The following is a 7,500-nucleotide window of genomic DNA, read 5'->3' on the forward strand; positions in this document are numbered from 1 at the left end:
GGAGGAGAGAAGGAGGAGGAAGAGGAGGAGGAGGAGGAGGAGGAGGAGGAGGAGGAGGAGAGAGGAGGAGGAGGAGGAGGAAGGAGGAGGAGGAGAGGAGGAGGAGGAGGAGGAGGAGGAGGAGGAGGAGGAGGAGGAGAGGAGGAGGAGGAGGAGGAGGAGGAGAGGAGGGAAGGAGGAAGGAGGAGGTGCATCTTTATGGGGAAGAATGTAAATCCTGGCAAAGAGATGAACCTCTGTTAATGACAGCATGTGTGTGAGGGTGGAGGTGGAGAAGGAGTAAAGGTTGGAGGGTGTAGAGGATGGAGAGAGGGGGTGGAGGGTGAACACTCGGACAGGCAGGCGTCCCGTCCCGAAAGTTGATGAAAGAAATTCTCCCGGTAGGCAATCCCACCATAACTCTGATTTTCATTTTGGGAGATGGAGCGGAGCTGTTATTGGGAGTGATGGTGACTCGGGCATTTGCAATGCAAAGATGGGATGATGACGGAGCAAAAGCTGAGCTCAGCTGCAGTGGGGCTCTCTGCCATCTAGCTTTGGAAGAGTCACCGACCTCTCACTTTGAAACGGAGGGGAAGAAAACAGAGGGAGCAGCAGAGAGAGAGAGAGAGAGAAGAGGCCGTGATTACGCACAGAATGAACATCACTCGCTCTGGTTTCTTCCAGAGCATCATCAACTCCATCACTACATTCTTATTTTATCTAAATGAAACTTTCTACTCTCTGAGAGCAGCTGCTCCGATATCAGGTGAGCTTTCAAATCAATTATGTGCATGGTCTTCTGGTTTGAATATTGCCCACTTAATAATTGTCGCTGCAGTGACCTCCATAGAAATCAATATCCTGTGTCCCACTATTGGCAAGATTTATTAGCGTGAAGTCAGCAGGGTGAGTTCATAAGGAAGCCTAATAAATGAACCCGGAGCCTCTCTCTGGATCCGAGGAGGAAACCAGAAGGAGAACTGTCCGTGGTGCTGAAACCAGATTCAACCAGAAGCATCCGGAAGAAACGGACTGTTTTCATCGTTCATCACCAACAAATCATGTTTCCTCAGATTAAATGTACTATTAATGTATTCATACTTGTATTCAGGGTCTGAAATTAACACCCGCCACTCGCATAATGCGGGTACATTGTTGGTAGTGGAGGATGAAATCGTCAGGCCACTTTGGCGGACAGCGAAATGGGAATAGACATTGGTTCCCGTTGAGAACCGGTTCCCAGTTGTCCAATTCCTTGGAATCGCATGCGCACATCGCAGTTACGTATGAATAACAGAGTATAACCAAAAACGTATATCGCCAAGAAGTGAAAGTCAATTGTTCGTTCCATTGCAACGTCAGCGCCCAGCAGCAGAGCTATGCCACCGCCATTTAAGACTGAAAGCGACGACCGGACGCCAGTAAAACATCCAAAGTGCTGTACAAAAATAAAACTTAATTATTTCTATTCTATTGTCATATTCTACCAAAATGGTCTGTGTCGAACAATGAAATTATTATTATAAATTATAATTATCTAAATATAACAAGCGTTGTAGTAAAGAGTTTCATCTCTTTGCTTCTATACTCTTTGGCATAACGGAGCTACTAATGTTAACGGAGTTTCCATTGATTCCATTATGATGTGTTCAACCTCTAACCAGTAAAAATGAGATGATATTGGGCGAAGGTAAATCATAACGTTACGATGTGTTCAAATGTAATCTTGTCAAATTTAGTTTTTTGGCGAGAAACTTGAATAAATAATTTGAAGGAGATGTTTTCCAAAGTGGCAGACAGAAAGATGACTTTCCTTTCACAGCGGCAGGAAGTGAGAACAGTTCATCTCAGAGCCTGCTTGTATTTCAAACAGTTAATCGACTGATTAGAAGAGAAAACAGAGAAAATCTTTCCCCTTTCCCTAAAATTCCTCTCAAATGCAGAACGGCCGTCTGGATTATCATATTTCATGTTTCTGTTCCGTGTCCAAGGTTAGCTGGCTAGACGGGTAGCCCTCCCACCCCGAGCCCTGCTCTCCCATGGGAGGAGAAATGGGAGAAAACAGCTTGATCCTGCTCTAATCTGGTCTAATTATGAGGCAGCAGAGGGCAATGGGATTGTTGTCCTTTGGCCAAATATTCAGAAAACATAATTCAAACTCTGGAGGAGTCAACTGGTGATAAATATCACATTTGTAATTGTAATGTGCTGCAGATTTATTTAGGATGTTTGAGCTGTAAATAAAATGTACTTTGTGAATTATGTTTGATTCTGTATTTACGGAGTCTCTGCCAGCTCAACGCAGCGTGCTGCAGTGCTTTGTGAACGTCTCGTTTTACATGTTTCTGTGGACAGTTTGATATTACTGTAATCTATCTCATTCCATCCTCACAAACTGAATCGCTACCACAGGAGTGATAGATTTGTATCCCCGTTCCATTTCTCCGTAGAGTTGTTTATCTGAATGGTTTATGCAGCAGAGGCAAACCAATACGTATATCTGCCGGCGTGAAGTCCCTTATTCCCTCCCGGCATCAGAATTCTTCAGGTGTCTACAGGCCCAGTGGAGGCTGCTGGGAATGGATCGAGGCACCGGGCAGCTTGTCTTTACCACTGTAATCGACAGGTGGGCCCAGGAGAGCGCGCTTCACTCGTATTGATGCCTTTCGCCAGCTCTTGCTTGCTGCTTGATGAGCAATCAGACTGCCTCTTCCCTGATCCTCCTGTTTTCTTGTGTGCATCCTTACGTGTGTGTGTGTGTGTGTGTGTGTGTGTGTGTGTGTGTGTGTGTCCATGTCTATGTAACTGTTCATGCCAAATTGAAGCACTATTGCACATGCATACATGTGAGCGAGCACGGTCTGTGTGTACGAGCTGGAGGCATCTCTGTGCAAACATTTGCCAGCTTTAGCTCATCATCCTAGAAAGAGGATTCATGGGTTGAATGTACTTGTGAGTGTTGGCCGCCGCATCAAAAAGAACAGAAGCAGTCGGCTAACCGGCCGGATCAGCAGCCAGTCAGACTGCTACAGTGACTGCACCAGCCCCCTCAGGGACTCAGGCTGTTGGACTGGTGAATCTGGGAAGCATGTTCTGATCAGCAGCGGCCGTGTATCAGAACCGACGCCTGGGAAGGTTTTGGTGTCACACGGGGGCCAAAGGTCTTAGTGGAGCCGATAACATCCATCTCTCAATCAAATCGTGCAAATAGTGATGCAAGCACCAAATTTGGCATGATGATTGCCGAGGGGTCACGAAGCAAAATATAAACGACTGGTCACTTGAAAATCCAAGAAAAAGGCCATTTTTCAAGATGACCGCCAAATGGACCTGCGGATAATGATTTATTTATCTCATAGAAATGCATCTACTTGGTTGATTTGAGTGACCTTGCTGTCAAATTATCTGTTTTCTGGCATGCTGGATCTAATTTTGATAGTTTTAACAATTTTTAACTGCAAGAAGGCTGTCAAGTTTACTGGCGGAGGATGTTTTTCTTAAGGGAATGCATGTACTTGGTCAATTTGAAGGATTGTGATGTAGAGTTATATGTTTTCTTGTATGCTTGATCTAATTTGTACAGCTTAAACATCCTCCAATAAGTGTTTTCTTACTTCCTGGCCGTCCGCTGAGTCTTTGCTTTGTGTTTTTTTGCGGCTTGAGAGTCAACAGTTCCAGTTCTAGCAGCTGGTGTTGGATATGGAGCTGCTCATATTCCTGCTGGTCTTTCAGGGAAGGAAACGTTGGACTACTGATCCCCTACTCCACCTAGTAGATGAATTTCTATGAGAGAAACCATTATCAGCAGGTCCATCTTGGATTTTCAAATGGTCAATTGTTCATATTTGCTCAGCGTCCCCTCGGGAATCATCATGCCATATCTGGTGCTTGTATCACTATTGTCATTATTTGTCCACTACCCGCTCCACTATCTCCCCAGAGGGGCTTGGACAGGTGTCTGTGAATGTGTGTGTATGGATACTGTATATGTGTATGGTATTTGCATGAGTGCATGCACATGTGTGAATAAAAGTGTCAAAACTATTAGTGTATAAAGCGTGTGCCCTCCGGGGTTATACACTAACATGTGTGCCTGTTTAATGTAGATGCACGGCGGCGTGCGCCTCGGCGTTCATCTAAGTTGAAATCTTCACGCTCGGGTGATGTTTTCTTTGTGCGTTCGCCTGTTTGCATGTTCATGTGCAGCGAGGCCGTGCAGCCAGGCCGTACACCTCGGCCAAAACATCTAAGTTGAAATCTTCACACCTGGGTTCTATTTTGTTCTCGTTTGTTTGTGTGTTTGTGTGTTTGTGTGTTGGTGTGTTTGTGTGTTTGTGTGTTGTTGGTGTGTTGGTGTGTTGGTGTGTTTGTGTGTTTGTGTGTTTGTGTGTTTGTGTGTTTGTGTGTTGGTGTGTTTGTGTGTTGGTGTGTTTGTGTGTTGGTGTGTTTGTGTGTTTGTGTGTTGGTGTGTTTGTGTGTTGGTGTGTTTGTGTGTTTGTGTGTTGGTGTGTTGGTGTGTTTGTGTGTTGGTGTGTTTGTGTGTTGGTGTGTTGGTGTGCGGGCAAAGTGCAGCTGGTGAGGGGGTTGATAGAGTAAACACTGGGGTCGGATTAGCTGGCTTGACTTCCCCAGAGGAGTGTGTCTGGATCTGGCTTCTCTCACATACTGCCGCTAATCCACTGCTGGGTTCTGCTGCTCCATTGCTCTGGGTCTGCTACCTACAGCACCCACGGGGGCACTGGGAAGGTGGGTGGAGGTGATATCTGTGCACGGTAGAGGTGGGGGGGTGGACTAATGTGTGATGAAGGGTATTTGGGGCATAAAAAGGATGCAGTCCAAACAAATGTCCATCTGCTATTGTGTGTTTTACTGCTCTGTTTGTTTTGATGATGGCCTGTCAGTGAATAATAACTGAAATAGAGAAAAATAAAATACAGGTGTGCTCTTCCCTTCATCCAGACTCAACGCAGGTGTGACATGGATCTTACAATTACACAAAAGCGCACATTCACACCTTATCCCGTGGCAGGTTACATGGTGGCGTACTGACAAAAACACGCATTGACAGTTTCACCGGCGTGCCTGGTGAGATCAGCGTCAGCGCGATGCTAGCTCTTTAGCTCAGGGCAACACTCTGAGCCACAAGTCACGGCAAACGGCTCAGTCGGAGTAAATATGGATAACAAGTGACATTGAAAACTTCAAAACCATTTCTCATCCATTTTTAGTCTGAGAGAAAAGCGTCATAAAACATGAATCACAATATTTAGTCTCTCCCCCACGTTACCCTACACCTGCCTATTACCTTCCACATGAATGCATACTCTTTCTCTGTTTCCCCTCTTTCCTTAAGGCTCACCAGCGTTACCTTATTACTACACGCTCACCGCACTCCGCTGTCTTTTGCTCATTAGGTTCTATATATGTTTCTATCAGATCCCCGCTGTCGGTGCCTGCTCCTGTGCTTTGTTCACACGTCTGACATTAAACATTCGTAAACCTTTTATCTCCGGAGGAAAAGTCTGAAATGGTAGAGACAGAGAGAGAGAAGGAGGGAAAGGGGGAGTGGAGAACAAGGGTTAAAGGTATTGATTGAGGGGATAGGTGGCAAACATAAAGGTGAGAGACAGAAAGCAGATGTGAGTGAGAGAAAGACAGGGAAGGACAAACGGGCAAGAGGAGGGCAGAGTGAGGATGGATGGAGGTGTTTGGGACTGAAATAAAAAAGAGGAAGAGGGGGAGACGGAGGAGAGGAGAAGAGAAAGGGTAAAGCATTATAATAACCAAGCGGAAAAATAAATAGATGTGGAGCACAGAAGCCAGAACAACAAGGAAAACGTAATGAATAGTGAATAACTGGATACAAAATAAATGTGTTTATGAAAGAGATTTTGGGTGACACGAGCCATCGCTGGTACGCGGGCCGGGAAGCTCCCAAGTGTTTCAGTCATTTCTTCATTTAAGATGGAAAATATTTCAGTGGATGCTCCACAAACAACACGGGAAGCTGTTTGTGTGCATTTACACTGCAGGTCAAACAATTTAAAACCAGATGGAGAGTGTTTCAATTCAAAACTATAATTGGTGAAAAGTGATTCCACTGCAGCGATGCCCAACTTCAAAAGATGCTCTCATCATATAGTGAAATGTAGAATGAACAGTGTGGTGATACACAGACTTAATCATATGAATAAAAGATCAAAGGGAGAAGTTGCTGATTGAGAGAGAGAGGAGGAGAGAAGAAGCAAACGCCAGCTTTTTGATTCACTCAACTGGGCGGGTGATGGGGGGGGACGAGTTAAACACCTTTTTTTTGTGAGAGCAAAAACTGTGTTTGATTGTAAGTGCGGAGGAGAGACTTGTAAATGTGCTGGTGGTATTAAAAATGTACCGGGGTTATTGAGCGAGAGGTTTCTTGACAGTCCACAACATAATCTGGTATTCATGACAGCCGAGGCTAATCACACTGTGAAATACCAGACTTACCTACACTGAATAAAATGTTGCTATATGCATAAAACAGCACCTTTACGACGGCGCTACACGCTCAACCTTTGGGGGCCGTAAAGATGGGCAGTTTATACATCAACTGTAATCATTAAGCTGAGTTGTTTTAATGCATTTGTTCCTTTTTACTCATATTACCAATTCCCTGCTGAGGAGAAAATTACCCATTTGAATTCCCTTAAAATAGCGTGTGTGTTTCTTCAGCACAACAAACACATTCTGTTCCACCGTACTTCTCTCAAAGTGACTGGAATAGCTGCGTTATTATTTATACATGTTGTCAGTGTCTCACCGCCGAGCAGAAATCAATCAATCATTTTACAGTATGTCTAACACGGTGTGCCGTGTGCTCCGGCACGCAGGAGCGTAACAAGAGGCAGATTACTGGTTTTATTTTTGAGAGCTAGCATTACTTTTTGCAGAGCCTTCGTGGTGCACAAGGCTGAGGCAAATCAAGCTACCAGCTAAGCAGCTTAGCAAGTCCTGTAACACTTAGTGGTGCTCCCAAGGTGAAATGCATATGTCTGTCGGAGCAGCTCACTACATCCCATGTAGGTCAGTGGCTTACCTGAGGCTCACTTCCTGTTTCAAGTGATGGTTCACGGGGATCCTGGTGGTGCTTGTGTGCCATCTTTTCCTCACTCGTCCACTCCTCACCTGTCACTGCCTTCGTCTTCTTACTCATCTTCACTGTAATGAAAATAATCAATAGCTCAGTTCAATTACACCATCAAAATATGTTTATTTGCCTTAAGCAAGAAGAACATGGTGCGATATTGCATCAGCTTCTTTTGAACATTCATAACTTTGCTTCCCACATTCTTTCATTAGATGAAATTAAAAGTGCACATCTCCACGGGTAACACATTGATGTACCGTGATAAATGAAGGTGACGTGGTCAAGAAGTAGGTTAATAGGGTGGTCAGGCAAGTTAAAAGTCTCAAAGAACAAAACAGTGATGATTTCACAGTAAGAACAGCCTCTTACTCCGGGGCTAATGCACACTAATG

General features: G+C 44.8%; 1 long non-coding RNA gene across 2 annotated transcripts in view; it reads right to left on the minus strand.

Moving 5' to 3' along the window:
• Positions 1-321: 321 nt before the first annotated feature.
• LOC141778303 (uncharacterized) overlaps positions 322-7,500 on the minus strand; it is a 73,671-nt gene continuing 66,492 nt past the window's right edge. For both annotated transcript variants that reach the window (XR_012596043.1, XR_012596044.1), the window contains exons 3-4: positions 7,058-7,179; positions 322-559 (exon numbers count right to left, since the gene is read on the minus strand). This is a non-coding gene — a long non-coding RNA (uncharacterized LOC141778303). The remainder of the gene's footprint in view (positions 560-7,057; positions 7,180-7,500) is intronic.

This window comes from Sebastes fasciatus, chromosome 12 (assembly GCF_043250625.1).
Source record: "Sebastes fasciatus isolate fSebFas1 chromosome 12, fSebFas1.pri, whole genome shotgun sequence".
In the NCBI taxonomy this organism is placed as follows: Eukaryota; Metazoa; Chordata; class Actinopteri; order Perciformes; family Sebastidae; genus Sebastes; species Sebastes fasciatus.